This window comes from Balaenoptera physalus, assembly GCF_965194825.1.
Source record: "Balaenoptera physalus genome assembly, chromosome: 16".
Lineage (NCBI taxonomy): Eukaryota > Metazoa > Chordata > Mammalia > Artiodactyla > Balaenopteridae > Balaenoptera > Balaenoptera physalus.
Window position 1 is genome coordinate 38,888,018 of NC_138898.1, and position 16,676 is coordinate 38,904,693.

At 35.8% G+C, this 16,676-nt stretch overlaps 2 long non-coding RNA genes across 2 annotated transcripts in view; one reads left to right on the forward strand and one right to left on the reverse strand.

The window, feature by feature from the left end:
- Window positions 1-7,513: 7,513 nt before the first annotated feature.
- Window positions 7,514-16,676, reverse strand: part of LOC309644510 — a 100,838-nt gene continuing 91,675 nt past the window's right edge. Inside the window, exon 3 of the long non-coding RNA XR_014254467.1 lies at window positions 7,514-11,807. This is a non-coding gene — a long non-coding RNA (uncharacterized lncRNA). The remainder of the gene's footprint in view (window positions 11,808-16,676) is intronic.
- LOC309644518 overlaps window positions 11,801-16,676 on the forward strand; it is a 147,253-nt gene continuing 142,377 nt past the window's right edge. Inside the window, exon 1 of the long non-coding RNA XR_014254475.1 lies at window positions 11,801-14,824. This is a non-coding gene — a long non-coding RNA (uncharacterized lncRNA). The remainder of the gene's footprint in view (window positions 14,825-16,676) is intronic.

The window sequence follows — 16,676 nt, forward strand, 5'->3', positions numbered from 1 at the left end:
TCCAGGCCTAAGAGGCAGCCTTTTAATCTTTAAAGTAATTCCCAATGTGAACCTATAAGGTTATCTACCCCGGTGAACCCAAACCAGAGCGGAATGAATCACTTCCTGACCTTTTGGTGAAGTGAAGTGCAGGATAATGTATGGAGTATTTTCTTGATTATTTTATCTTGACATAACTGAATTTTTCTTAAGAAGGAATGCAATCTAACATAAAAAGTCTAAAGAAATATTTTCAGATTCAAGAATGGAAGTTCCTACATGTTTGTCTAGAAGACTTGTTAGGAGTCACACATTCAAAGAGACTGAAGAAAGGACATTTTGTGTAGTCTTTGTGTTTACTTACTACTTATTTTTCTGGAAATGCCTTGATATGCAAATGACCTCGTTTTGCTAAACAGTGTCGTGATCGAGTGAGCCACCTGTTGGTCATAGCTGACAACTGCACCGTAATTGAGTTGCATTTTGTTTTCTTTCCATGTGGCCTCATGCTGGAATATGCTGCAGAGCAGTGGTTATTGAACTTTGGTGTGTCTCAGCATCACCTGAAGAACTAATAAAGAACACACATGATCAAGTTTCTTGAAGCAGGGCAGGGCTTTGGTCTTTGTATTTTTACCAAGTTCTCACAGCCATTGAAGTTTGAGAATCACTGCTATAGATTATGAACATTAGTTTTTCTCAAATATTTTGAGCAATTGCTTTATGCAGAACACCCATGAAAAAAGTTTTTAAATTTATATTACTCAAAAAAATTAATAGAAAACATAATAATAAATACAATTAAAAGTGTATTTTGCAGAAACAAATGGAAACAGTTTAAGTATTAGTCTAATGAAGGAGTAACATTTCATTTTGTTTTAATGCGGAAGAAGCTATAGTTGAATTGTGTACTAAATGCTCATGGAAAACCTGCACGTTATTCTCAGAATAGTGGTTTTATTAAATACTGATCTACTATATTATAACCTTCCTTTTTTTAGCCTTCCTTTGGTTTCCTACTTAAATTCTAACCTTAAATCAGTGCTATTTACACTCTGTATTCCAAATTTCTCTTCTAGCCCATGTTTCTTTTTCTGGTGATTTAAATTATTTTTATTTGAAAGGAATTTATTTATTTTCATTAATTTTATTTCATTAAAAATGAAATAGGTCATATTATAGAAGGAGACTGCAGCTCAAAAATTAATTTCCATCTGTAGAAAACTTAAAAAAATAAATACGAATCTTAGCATTAAATAATTTGGCTGAAATATGGACAATTTCAGGTCAGCATACATTGAAAAAAGTTCTTCAAGAATAGTAAATTTTACCACTTCAAACCCACCAGAGTGGTTAAAAATAAAACAGACTGACCACACCAAATACCAGTGAGAATGTAGAGCTACTGGAACTGTTTGGAGTGTAAAATGGTATGATCAACTTTGGAAAAAAGTCTTTATAAAGTTAAACATTTATGGTTATGATACAGTAAGTGCCCTCCTGGGAGAAAGTGCATGCAAGAGAAATGAAAATGTATGTCCACAAAAAGACTTGTAAAGAATCTTCATAGAACTTTATTGATAAGAGCCCAAACCTGAAAATAACTTAAATGTCCACCAACATGAAATGGATTAAGTAATTATGTCATTTTCAAATAGTGGAATACTACTCAGCAACACAAAAAGATAAACTTCTAAGACACAACAATATGGGTGAATCCCACAGTCATTATGCTGAACAAAAGAAGACAAAACTGAGGATATAATGTGTCGTTTCATTTATAGGAAGTTCAAGAACAGGCAAAACTAATATGTGGTGATAAAGATCAGGTCAGAGGTTGCTTATTGGATTGACTGAGAGGAGGCACGTGATACTGTGATTTATAGTAAGAAATATATATACACTTGGTCTTTGTACCATTGGAATTTCCTAAGTGAATGTTAATGAAGTAACTTTTGGCTCTCACCTAAGGATGGGGGCTGGTTGTCAGCTGATGTTCCAAGAATTGCTTGGTGATGTGTGGGAAATTCGCTACCTCACCCAACACACGCATGTTGGAATTGGGTCCAGGAACCTAAAATAAGGCATTAAGGAACTTTCTAAGATGATGCACATGTTCTGTTTGGAAGATATTACATTTTCAAAACACGGAATTTTATACTTAAGAGCTGTGCATTACACTGTATATAAGTTTACCTCAATGAAAGTGAAAATAGCATAGAGTTTTGAATCTAGTGAAATACTTAAATAGTTCATTGTCTCAGACTAAAAGCTTAAGAGAAGCTTATGAATTGCCCTTTGCACTGCTGTGACCAGTGGATGTGTGTGTGTGTGTGTGTGTGCGTGCACTTGCATGTGCTTGTCCTGCATGTATGGGGAAGGGGTGCTAATAAACCTTGAAAAAGATATTTCAAAAGCTAGAAGTGAAGAGGCACTTGGATTTGGTTTGGGGGTAGAAGTAGAGGTATTGATCTGAGACCAGATAAGATGCTCTTTCTTGAACCAAGAGAGTCTGAGTTTTTTCAAACTTGGGTGCCCAAGTCTATCCTCACTGGGTCAGAAGGCAAGTTCCTGATTCCCGGTGAAAGCCAATGTAATTTACTTAGATCTGGAAGTGAATACACAGCAAAAACCAGAGGTGAAGGGAAGAATAAAAGCAGATGAGTTTCCCAGGCTTTTGGTAGCAGTCCAAATGGACCTGAAAGTGGTGGGCATCCTCTTGTCAGTGAGATCATGCTGGGAATGCCTGGAAAGGTGGAGAGCGTAGAAGGGGAGGTGGCAGCCTCTGGCATCAGAATTAAACCCATGACCTATCATCAGAGTGGCTCCTTGGATTTTTCAATGAAACTTCAACAAGCCCAAACACAGGCAGGACTCCCTAAGACTCAGTGGAGGCCCATGCATTGGACTTGTTTAGTTCTGGGCAAATCTCTTCTGTTAAGAGAAAAGAAAGACATCAAAAATTAATATGTCCCTTAAAAAACTAAAAATAGAACTACCATATGACCCAGCAATCCCACTACTGGGCATATACCCTGAGAAAACCATAATTCAAAAAGAGTCATGTACCAAAATGTTCATTGCAGCTCTATTTACAATAGCCAGGACATGGAAGCAACCTAAATGTCCATCATCGGATGAATGGATAAAGAAGATGTGGCACATATATACAATGGAATATTACTCTGCCATAAAAAGAAATGAAATGGAGGTATTTGTAATGAGGTGGATGGAGTTAGAGTCTGTCATACAGAGTGAAGTAAGTCAGAAAGAGAAAAACAAATACAGTATGCTAACACATATATATGGAATCTAAGGGAAAAAAAAAAAAAAAGGTCATGAAGAACCTAGTGGCAAGATGGGAATAAAGACACAGACCTACTAAAGAATGGACTTGAGGATATGGGGAGGGGGAGGGGTGACAGGGTGAGAGAGTGGCATGGACATATATACACTACCAAATGTAAAATAGATAGCTAGTGGGAAGCAGCCGCATAGCACAGGGAGATCAGCTCGGTGCTTTGTGACCACCTAGAGGGGTGGGATAGGGAGGGTGGGAGGGAGGGAGATGCAAGAGGGAAGAGATATGGGAACATATGTATATGTATAACTGATTCACTTTGTTATAAAGCAGAAACTAACACACCATTGCAAAGCAAATATACTTCAATAAAGATGTTAAAAAAAAATTAATATGTCATAGGTAGGTATGAGAGGCAATATGTTGCCAATTTCAGTGAACTGGTCAGAAGAACCAGTGTGGCTAAGTGCAGTGGTTCTCAACCCTGGTTGTGTTGTAATCATCTGAGATGCTTCAAAAAATACCAATACCTGATCCCCACACACAAAGATGCCGATTGAATAGGTCTACAAGGGGCCCAGGCAATTCTAAAAAGCAACTGGGATTGGTTTAGAGCAGTGGTTCTCACAGTGTGGTCCTCAGACCAGCAGTATCATCATAACCAGAGACCTTGTTAAAATACAGATTTTCAGGCCTTACCCTAGATCTACTGAATCAGAAATTCAGGGATGGGACCCAGCCATCTTTATTTCAAAAAGCCCTCTGGATGATTATTATGCACCATGTAGTTTGCCCACTGATTAGAACATTTCTTTTGAGCTGTTTCAGAATCAAGTCTTCCTGGTTTTGATTTTAGAGTCTCTGGTTTTTGAAGCATTCCTTTTTTTATATCATGGTATTAATTTCGATCTTAAGTAACTTTCTTATGAATTGTGTATGGATATATCTATAATCCTCCCCCCCCATTTCTTCAATTCTTCACCTGTTAAGTTTTCATCTCCTCTGAAGCTGATTGTTTTTGCTCTTTCTTTTCCTATTTCTTCTCTTCCTGAATCAGCTTCTTTCACAAAGCCACATCTTTATCTGCTTTCAAGATCCCTACATTGTGCTGCAAGGTTTTGCATACATTTTCCAGTAGAGCTTTGTTCAATGCAGAGAACAAATCTCATGTTGTTTGTGTGTTCTTCCAGCTCGTGCCTGGTTGACACCTCATCGCTCAGCTTGGATGGGAAATGGCCTCAATCTTTTCCAGCTATTGTTAACAAAGATTATATCCAGGAGATATATATCATCTGTCATCTCTGATTTATTTTATCTCCTCACTCTGGTGATTTACCAGTTATTTCAGCTGCCCAATGCAATCATTCAAAACTTCAAATTCGTTTTCTTTGTAAACAAGAGTTTCCTCGAGGTCTTTCTGAATTTTATAATAAACTGTAATTTTACTGGTTTTCTCAGCTCAGTGTTCCCTTCATTCTGGTTGGCCGCTTCCTATAGGAACTGCTCCATGCTCTCCTTAGGTCTTGATTTTTTTCTCTTGAACCTGCCAGAAGTTAAACTTAATCTTCTCTTTGCCGAGTTTAGCTGCATTAGAACTGTTTTTCACTTTCAGAGTTTTATAGAATTCCTTGAAAATATTTGTGATATTTCCATAGACTCCTCACCTTCCAATACCTTGTTCTGTTTATTTAATTTTGTTTCCTTTGTTTGTTTTTGTGTTTTATACTTCCTGTTTCCCCAAACAAGTATGCTTTCTACCAGCATTTCAATTATTATTTGATTCATTTTTAAAGATGCTGATTGGAATCTTTATGGAGTCTCTTCCTCAGAGAGATGTTTATATTGTATCCTGATTTACACCCCCCCACACACACACAGTCTTTGCTGCTTTAATTTTCTGTTCCTATTTGAAAATCTTTGTTTATTTTAAGGTATTTTTAAAGTTTTGTAAATCGGTTGTGTTGTCATTTATTGCCATCTCTTCATGGAAAGGAATACTCTCCTAAAGACAGTGACCTCAAGCACCTCATCTTCAGGAACTTAACAGGTTTGTTCCTTTCTTTCCGAGTTTCAGCTGTGGGCTTTTCCTAAAGGACGTTCATTGAGAAATGGTTCATTTTCTCTCCTTCTCACCTAAATCCTATTTTTCTCCCTCCAAAGTATCAAACTTCATTTCCTCTATGAAAACACAGTCTTTGCCTGTTGACCATGCTGGCAGTAAATCTCTCTTCCTCTCCTTCTGGCTCTCTTTCTCTCTCTTGTACTTCATATTTATTTGGATTAAATCATTTAGGGATTACCCACTACCAAACAACCCAAAGCTCCCACTAGCTTGTAACACACATGCAGTTCCTTCATTTTGTTATCGGTTTTTGGTATTGCAACTCCAATTTTTTGTTTCTGGGTTTTTTTTTTTCTTCCAGGTTTATTGAGATATAATTGACATACAGCTCTGAATAAGTTTAAGATGTGCAGCGTAATGATTTCACTTATATACATCATGAAACAATTATCACAATAAGTTTGGTGAACACCCATAATCTCATATATATATAAAGATAAAGAAAAAAATTGTTTTCCTTGTGATGAGAACTCTGAAGATTTGCTCTCTTAACGAGTTTCATATATAACATACAGAAGTCTTAATTATATTTATCACGTTGTACATTACACCCCTTGTACATGTTTATCTTATAACTAGAAATCTGTACCTTTTGACTGCCTTCCTTCAATTCTCCCTCCCCCCACACCCTGCCTTCTCTGGTAACCACAAATCTGATCTCTTTTTCTGTGAGTGTATGTGTTTATTTGTTTTTGAAGTGTAATTGACTTACAACACTATGTTAGTTCCTGCTACACAACATAATGATTTGGTATTTCTATACATTTCAAAATGATCACAGAAAGTCTAGTTACGATATGTCACTATACAAAGGTATGACATAATAATTGATGATATTCCCCACACTGTACATTTCACACCCGTGACTCTTTATTTTGCATCTGGAAGTTTGTACCTGTTAATCTCCCTCACCTATTCTTCTCCTCTCCACACTTCCTCCCCTCTGGCAATCACCTGTTTGTTCTCTGCTTCTATGACTCTGCTTCTGCTTATTATGTTTCTTCATTTTTTTTTGTTTTTTAGATTACACATATGAGTGAAATCATACAATATTTGTCTTTACTTGTCTTACTTATTTCACTTAGCATAACACCCTCTAGGTCCATCCAGGTTGTCATGGCAAGATCTCATTCTTTTTTATGGCTGAGTAGTATTCCACTGTATATGTATAACACATCTTCTTTGTCTATTCATCTATTGATGGGCACTTAGGTTGCTTCCATACCTGGCTATTGTAAATAATGCTGCAGTGAACATTGGGGTGCATATCTTTTCTAGTTAATGTTTTCATTTTCTTTGGATAAATATCCAGGAGTAGAATGGAATTGATGGATTGTATGGTAATTCTACTTTTAATTTTTTGAGGAACCCCCATACTGTTTTCCATAGTGGCTGCACCAATTTACATTCCCACTGACAGTGCAGGAGTGTTCCCTTTTCTCCACATCCTCGCCAACATTTGTTATTTTAAAAATTTTTTTTGGTAATAGCCATTCTGACAGGTGTGAGGTGATATCTCATTATGATTTTGATTTGCCTTTGCCTGATGATTAGTGATGTTGATCATCTTTTCATGTGTCTGTTGGTCACTTGTATGTCTTCTTTGGAAAAATGTCTATTCAGGTCTTTGCCCATTTCTTAATCAGGTTGTTTGGCTTGTTGTTGAGTTGTATGACTTCTTTGCATATTTTGGATATTAACCCCTTGTCAGCTATATTATTTGCAAATATCTTCTCCCATTCAGTAGGAGGCCTTTTCATTTTGTTGAGTTTCCTTTGCCATGCAAAAGCTTTTTAGTTTGATGTAGTCCCATTTGTTCATTTTTTGTTGTTTTTGTTTTCCTTGCTTTAGGAAGCATATCCAAGTAAATATTACTAAGACTGATGTCAATGAGTGTACTGTCTATGTTTTCTTCTAGATGTTTTATGGTTTCAGATCTTATGTTCAAGTCTTTAATCCAGGTTGAATTGTGAGAAAGTGAACCAGTTTGAATCTTCTGCGTGTAGCTGTCCAGTGTTCCCAACACCATTTATTGAAGAGGTTGTCCTCTCCCTCATTGTATATTCTTGCCCTTTTTGTCATAGACTAATTGCCCTTATAAGTGTAGTTCATTTCTAGGCTCTCTCTTCTATTCCATTGATCTATGTGTCTGTTTTTGTGTCAGTACCATAATGTTTTGATTACTGTAGCTGTATAGTATAGTTTGAAATCAGAGTGTCTGATACCTCCAGCTTTATTCTTCTTTTTCAAGATAATTTTGGCTATTTGGTGTCTTTTCTGTTTCCAAACAAATTTTAGAATTATTTGTCCTCATTCTGTGAAAAATGCCATTGGTATTTTGGTAAGGATTGCACCGAATCTGTAGATTACCTTGGGTAGTGTGGTCATTTTAACAATATTAATTCTTCCAATCCTTGAGCACAGTATATCTTTCCATCTATTTGTGTCATCTTCAGTTTCTTTCATCAGTGTTTTATAGTTTTCCAAGCACAGGTCTTTTACCTCCTTTGTTAGACTTATTCCTAAGTGTTTAATTCTTTTTGATGCTGTGATAAATGGGATATTTTTTCTTTTTCTTTTTTTATTGTTTGCATGGGATTGTTTTCTTAATTTCCTTTTTGATTGCTCAGTGTTAGTGTATAGAAACATAATAATTTTCTATATATTAATTTTGTATCCTAAAACTTTACCAAACTCATTGATGATTTCTAGTAGGTTTTTGGTGGCATCTAAAGGATTTTCTATGTCATGTCATGTCTATAGATCATGACATCTATAAACTGTGATAGTTTTACACCTTTCTTTCCAATTTGAATTCCTCTTATTAATCTTTTTCTGGTCTGATTTGTGTGGTTTGGACTTCCAATACTCTGTTGAATAAAACCCACTCTGACTTTAAAATCCATATTCTTTTCCTCTACCAAATACAAACAGGAATTGGGTTCCAAACAGAGCTAATTAATTAGAGGTTGCTTATGGATTATATCCAGGAGCAAAATCTTAGGACTAAGTGGACTCAGTAAATAATAAATGAAGTCAGATGGCAAAAATCTTCAGAGTATAATTTTCAAAAACTTCAAAAGCACTACTTTCTCTCAAATATATAGGGAACATGTGTTAATTAATAGCAGAAACTCATTAATGGCATAATCAGCAGGATGGTAAAGTTGGGTCGAAGGAGAGTTCAAAAGACTGAAACACATATTGTCAATGAAAGAAAAAAAATGTTGAAATAAGATTGTTAATTAAATACAAAACTGGTTAATGTACTACAGGGCAATAAAATTGTTTTATTGCCCTGTAGTACAGTACAGAAATCATTTGCAAATTATCAGTCTTCTAGAAGTTAACATTTAACTTTGCAGAGTCTGGGCTGTAATCAGTAGTAACTAGTCAATCAAACAAAGATACATTATGCTAGAGCCATTCTGTCCAATACGAGAGCCATGTCATATGTGCTGATTTCAATTTTAAATTAAATTAATTAAACTTATATAAAGTTAAAAATTGTGTCCCTTTTTTGTACTAGCCATATTTCAAGTGTTCAATAGACACATGTGGCTAGTGGCTACCATGTTGAATAGCTCAGACATAGAACACTTTCATCATCACAGAACGTTCTATTGGACCCACTTCCTTGGCCTATCAGATGAACCTCAGGCAGGCTTGCTAAAGAACACTCTAGCTTTACACAAAAAGGCAAAGTTTTGCATAAGTTTTCTTAATAGCAGGAGCCATGAATTGCAGGGACTTGAAATTTCATTGGAAGAGACATGAAAATTGAGATGAGAGTTTAGCTGTGCTTGTAGCTTGTATGGCAAAGGTTTTTCCTGAGCTCTTTGTCTGGACTCCTACAGTGGCTCATCCCAGTCTCAATGCATCCTTACTACAATATGGGTGGGATGCTGTGTGGCCCTGATGCTGCCCATACATAAGCATGTTTTCCTGGAAGTGGCATCCCAAGACAATGGTCTTGAAATGATTTGTTGCTATATCCTAAAATTAAGGGATTTTGAAAAACTATAGACCTCCTCAAATATTTTAAGTTGAATCTAATAATGTAATAACTATTACATTATATTTTAAGTATATCCAAAGGAATTTAAATATAAATGGTATTTTGAAATTTAGCATCATCCATTTTTAAGAAATTCTCCAATGATAATCAGAAAATTTACATCATTTCTCTTACTGCTGAAAACCAAATTTTTATTATGGTTCTTCTACTGAACTGTTTCCTATAGTAATTTGTTTTATATTTAAAAGTTTTTATTGTTCATTCGACATTCTTCACAGCACCAAAAATATGTATAATAAATTGAAAAAATATTTTGTTGCAGATGACCATAAAGGTTGCTATGTTTAAAAATGTATTGCAATTATTGGTAATTCACAATTGGTAAAAACATTATAAATCTATTACAAATTTCGATAAATAAGTATTCATATAAAAACAAAATTTTTTTGCAAGTGTATTTCTTAATAAGTGAGACTTTTCCTCAATTTATATATCATGGATATTTATGAAGGAGATAAATATTTCTTTATTGCTTAAAAGGACATCGGTCTATCATGGATTCTATTTCTATTCTTCTTTTTGTATATATAATCACTGTGAAAGCTTTTTCCCCATAAACAAGAACACAGGATTGGAAGGAGTTTTGCATTAACAACAGCATTTTATTATTTGAACTTTCCAAATATACACCAAAATCACATTGTGATTGATCTATCAGAATAACCTTTTAATGATTCTCTCAGCTATGAACTTGACAAACTCCTCCTTCAATTTTGCTGAGAGCTCATGATTGGAAACCCCCGGACTTGCAAAAGTACTTCTATCCCAATCACTAGAGCTCTTTGATATCTCAGTTTCTAGGAAAAATAGCAAAAAGGTTTTACAAAGAATAATCAAATGCGATTAACTAAGCTTATTACTCTTCCAACTAGATACATACTCTGAAAAGTTTTGGAGAATCAAAATGTTGCTAACTTCTATATACCTTTGCAAATAAAATATTTTTATATAATGTCTTGAGGCATTACATGCCTTAAATACATTCTTCTTTTTAATGAAAATCTACAGATTAATTCATGGCAAACTTCCGTGAATAACTTAATTGGCAAAGCCAGGCCTCATTTTAAAACTCATCAGCCAAACTCATCTTACCTCTCAAAAAAAGTGGGACATCATTTTTCCAAACAAATAGATGTTATGATGCATATTGAAATATCTTACAGAATGCATTTTGTAATGCATATTACTAAAAACATGATAAAAATTTATTGACTTTATGGTAAGTTATTAAAAAATAATAATATCCTGCTTCTCATTACATAATTTGTAATTATTCAACATATCTAAAATATAAATTATTTGTAAAACAAGGAGTATGATAGCATAGCATTTCTCTGAAATATATGTTTGTATATGTGTGCATGTGTGTGTGTCTGGTGTTCTGTTTTTGAGAATAATGATATAGGACTCATGTATTAAAATTAACAAGAATTTCTTCAATTTCACTAGATATCATGATCAAACTATCTTTATGCATTTAATTTAAAAGAATAGCATAAATTGCTAGAAACAAATTGATCTGACAACCAGTACATAATTTAATCTGATTTTTTAATAGCAGGGAAAACAATGTAACATTTATAAAATGAAACTGGATAAGGTTACTGTAATCAAGACAAATAGCTAAAAGTATTATTTGATAAAATAGGTTTTAATTCTTTTATTTAATAATAAAAAAAGTGAAAGAAGTCTCATAAATGTTTATCTCTGATTGGTATCCAGAACAAGGTGATACTCCCAGAAAACAGTTTAAATGAATTAGAGTCACTAACCAGCCATCTTTCATTCATTCAAAAGTTCTTTTCTTCCCTTATCTGGGCATGAGGATTGATAATAGGCATCACTTATGTTTAAAAGCATGAAAAAAATTGGTATTTTTGCTTTCAGTATTTCTTATGATCTCTTTGCTTTGTTCTCATGGAATCTACCTCAAGAGGGATTCCTCTTTTGACAGTATTTGGGGATTTAAGAGGTTAGATTGTATATTTCCATCTCTTTATATCCGAATTAAGAAACATTAGAAATGAATAGTACAAAAACTCCTGTGACATAATAAGAAATATATTTTGTCTTTGGCCCCATTTCCTGGCGCACAGCTCCGAAAACACTTGGAATTGCTGAATATGCTACTGAGATATCTAGTGGCTGGGGCTCTTGGATAACCTCAGGATGCGGCTGGTTGCCATGGGAACCAACCATACGATTAGAGGGTTGGAAATTTCAGCCCCACTTGGGACTAGAGGTAGAGTTAATCTCCAATGGCCGATTGGGAGATTGAGATTGACATATATACACTAATATGTATAAAATGGATAACTAATAAGAACCTGCTGTATAAAAAAAATAAATAAAATAAAATTCAAAACTTCAAAAAAAAATCTCCAGTGGCCAATGATTTAATCGATCATGCCTATGTCATGAAGCTTCCATAAAAACCCTAAATGAAGAAATTGGGATACCTTCTGGGTTGGTGAATACTTAGAGGTGCTGGGAGAGAGGCATGCACAGAGAGAGCATGGAAGCTCTGCAACCCTTCCCTCATACCTTGGCCTCTGCATCTCTTCCATCTGGCTGTTCCTGAGTTGTATCCTTTTGCAATAAAAGGGTAATAGTAAGTAAAGTGCTTTTCTGGGTATTGTGAGTGGTTCAAGCACACTATCAAACATGAGAAGGGAGTTGTGGGAACCTCAGATTTACAGTCAGTTGGTCAAAAGTATAAGAGGTCTGGACTTGTGATTGGTATCTGAACTGGGGACCGTCTTGTGGGACTGAGCCCTTAACTTGTGTGTGACCTTATGCTAACTCCAGGTAGATAGTATCCAAATTGAATTGAATTGTAGGATACCGAGCTGGTGTCAGAAAGAATTGGTCAATGTTGGAAGAAACTCACACCTTTGGCGTCAGAAGTGTGTGTAGTAGAGAGAGAAATAGTTTTCTCTTGTATAAGATGTCAAATTCTGAAGGACATAAAAGCAGTACCTAAAGAAAGTATATAGCTCTAATACATACATCAAGAAACCAAAAAGGGTAAAAAACAAAAAGTGAGCTAAGCATGCAAATAAAGAATATGAAAAATAGCAGAAGAAATCCAATAAACCAAAGACAAGGGAAATATTTAAATAATGACAGAAATCTGTGAAATTGTGAACAATAGAAATAAAAGCAAATAGCAATAATTAAGCAAAACAAAAAACTCATTCTTTGAAAAATTGAACAGAAAGACAGATTTCTGGCAAAACTGAATGGGGAGGAGTGGAATTTGCAAATATACAGATCCATAAAGTAACTAGAAAGACTATACATGCAACATAAATGTAAAATAAAAAAAGAATCTTATGAACTACTCTATCCTATTAATTTGAATACCTAGATGGAATGAACAAATTCTTAGAAAAATAACTGCAAGCATAATCAAACTGGAGAAAATTGAAATGGACCAGTAAGAATTAAAGAAATAAGTTAGTTGTCAAAGACCTCCTTTTCCAAAACACCCCATGTCTAACTGCTTTTACAAGTATTACCTCCCAAATATTTAAGAAATGGTTAATTCCTATTGTTTACTCCAGAGACTAGCAAAAGATAAAAAGTCTGCTTCTCTGTAACTGATAAAGTAAAACATAATTTATAAATGACTACTATAGTCAAGCATCATCAAAACATTTAAAGAGGGGAGTGATGTGACCAGATTTACAATTGAAGATCCCTCTTTCTGCTGCATAAGTCATGGACTGGATGAAGTTTAAATTGAAGGAGGAGAGGTTAAATTTGGAGAATTTTGCAATAGTTAAGGTGAGAGAGTAAGAATATGAACTAAGAAAACAACAGTGGTCGTGGAAGAGATGGATTAGAGAGCTTTGAAAGAATTAAAATTGACAGGTCCTAGTAACTGATTAGCTCTGGGAAATGACAATGAGGGAGGTCTCCAAGGTGACAGCCAAATTTCTGCCCCAGGAGACCTAGGGAGTCAGTTCCATTAGCCAAGCTAAGGGTGAAAGTGGTCACCAGAGAGAGAGGGTATATCATTTGCCACAAATAGGACTAGAGGAGGAGGAATATTTTGATGAGTTTTAGGTGCCATAAGCTCTAGTAAGCAGATGAATATAAGGATCTAGATCGCAGGAGGAATCTCTGGGTCAAAGATTTGGAAGTTTTCAGCATATAGAAGATAATGAAAGGCTGGGATGTAGATGAGATGCATCAGCCGAGACAATGTGTAGAATGAGAAGGGCAAGGAAAGAAAGAGGATGTTAGCAGACATCTTCAGTGTCTTTCATATCTCCTCTGCTAACATTGTACCGTCTAGCTGAGGCGTTCTGTCTTTGGAACATGGTTGCCCAGGCAGGGGGTGGCTGGAAACACCATGGAGTTAACGCCCTAGGAAGAACCCTCAGCCAGGAGGATGGGGAGATGTCAGTAGATGGATGCCCAGTTTCCTCCCATTTGGTTGGGCCAGCTCTGAGCTGTGTCCTACACTGTCTCTCAGAACTACCAGTGGGACAGATCTCCAGTTGCCCAAAATGGTGATGCATTTCTATTGATAAGGTTCATTTAACCAGCTCTTGTCTTCCCTGTCTCGTTTCCCCACTCCATACCATGGTTTCCTAGGATCACCTCTGGAGTAAACTACCTGCACACAAATTCTTGTCTCAGGAAACCCAAACTATCACAGGAAGGGAAATACCAGGGAGAGAAGGAGAACGTTGGAGAGAGTGTGTAGAAGAAATTGTGAGAGACCAGTCTGATATTGTAAAAGGGAAAGGAGGAAATAATTTCTAAAAGAAGGGAATACAAATACTGTAAGATTCCACTTATAACGAGTATCTAAAGTAGTCAAATTTATAGAAACAGAAAGTAGAATAGTGGTTGCCAAGGGCTACAAGGAGGGGAGATGGGAAGTTGTTGAATGGATATTGAGTTTCAGTTTTGCAGGATGAAAAAGTTCGGGAGATTGGTTGCAAAACAATGTGAATATATTTAATGCTACTGAACGGTACACTTAAAAATGATTAAGGACTGAGTGAACTGATGAGGATGATTATAATTTTTGTGACTTTCTGTTTGAATAAAAAAAAAAATCCCACAAGGACTCAGAGGCAAAAATTATACAAATCAATTTTCACTGCAAAGTAAAGGAGCTGTTACAGTGGAGGATTACTGGACTGAATGTCAATATTATGACATAGTATGAGTGTGTTTCATGTTTGGTAATTGCAATCATTGTTGCTTTTGTTGTGGTCATCCATTTACAATGCTTAGTGTCAGTCTATTTATCTCTTGTAAAAATAAAATACAGTGTGTGTGTGTGTGTGTGTGTGTGTGTGTGTGTGAAAAAAATAAAAAATAAGTAAAATAAAAAAATATATTATGGTTAAGTTTTCTAGTGAAGGAAATGGCATTTTATTGTGGTTTTAATTGCTTTGCTTGATAATTAATGATGTTGAACATGTTCTCATAAGCTTGTCATTTGTATATCAACTTATTCAATTCTTTGACCCTTTGTAAAAAATTGGCTGTTCATACTCTTATAAAAAAAAATGATTAAGATGGTAAATTTTATTTTATGTGTATTTTACCACAATTAATTTTTTAAGTGAAAAAAAGGGAGAAGATAACAAATGGTGTCAAATGCTGTAAAAGGTGGTAAAAGATAAGAAATGACAAAGATGTAAGGACTTGGCAAAATTGGGGTTCTGAAGAACCTAGAAGAGAGATTTCATTGTAACAAGGGTGGTACAAACTGGAAAGCAATGGATTGATCTGTGCTTGGGTGAGATTAGCATATACTGAGAATTTATACCAAAGGCTAGAAACCAGTGGAGCAGGAGGAAATCAGAGTAATCTCTTTCTTGCATAGCCTTGTTGTCCCATGAGAAAACATAAAATGAAATATTTCTCCACTTACAGACCACTTATAATTGAGAACCCAGTTATATTGATCTCTGTGGCATTTTGTCATTTATTCACCTATTCTATAATACAGTTGGAGAGAGACAGAACAAAAGAGAAATGGAGAGCAATCAAATACTCATACAAATTAATAAGACAGACCCTCCTACGAACAGCACCTATCATTAATGCTTTAGAAACTGAGATACATGGTGCTATAAGAACATTAGAGTTGCTGCTGGACACAACCAGGAAGGCAAAGTCAATCATGATGATGCAGGATGAGGAGTAGGAGTTAATGGAAGCAGGGGAGAAGTAGAGGAAGAGGATGAGAGATGGAGAGAATAGCATGTGCAAAGGGCCTGGAAAGAGAGGGAGAATGGCAAGATATGAGCCTAAAAGAAGGTTCCAGGGACTGGAACAAAAAGAGCCCAGTTCAAGAGCAAGAGAGAAAGGTAGGGGTCAAAGGATACAGGCTTTGCTGGCCCTCTTAGAGAGAGATGACTTCCTTCTGAGACAAAGTGGAAGTCTGAGAAACATTTTAAGTGGGGTGGAGGTGGGTGGGAGTTGGGGTAATAGGAGTGTAACATGATGTCTCTGGCCCCAAAGTGGTGAATGGATGGAAGAGGGCAATAGTGGATGTGGTGAGATCAGTCAGAAGGGCAATGTAGCAGTCCTGGTGAGAGAGAACAGTGGCTGAGATTGGGTAGTGGCAGTGGAGATTGAAAGCATGGAAGAATGCAAGACATACTTAGGAAATAACAGATCATCAGGTCTTGAGTCTCCTGTGGAAATGTGAACATAAAAAGTCATAGAACAAGAAGGAAGTTAGGCAGAATCTAGACTTTACCCAGGCTATAGTGGCCAGGTGAGCAGAAAATACATCATAACACATCATGGTATGAGGATGGCTGGGGGGAGAGCGGTTGCAGGTAATTGAGTCATACGAATTGTGGTACCCAGGTCTGCAAGGTCAAGTTCTGGGCCAAAGGAGATTATTATAATTACAGATATGGAGGACTGTACTGGGGCAAGGCGAGGCCCACTTAGTGTAGTAGTAGGAGTACAGTAGGTTGAGATTCTCAACATTACAAGATTATTAGAGCCCTCAGAAAAGCAGGACGCAGAAAGCCTGCAATTTAAACCCATTTTCTACCATGTGACATTTATTCATTCATTCATTCACTTACTTGTCTATTAAGGTATGAATACATTCACTTATTCAACAAATATTTATTGAGTGCTAACATGCAAAGGCTGTGTGCTAGATGCTCAGGAAATGAGGAAAAAGGCAGATAAGCTACTGCTTT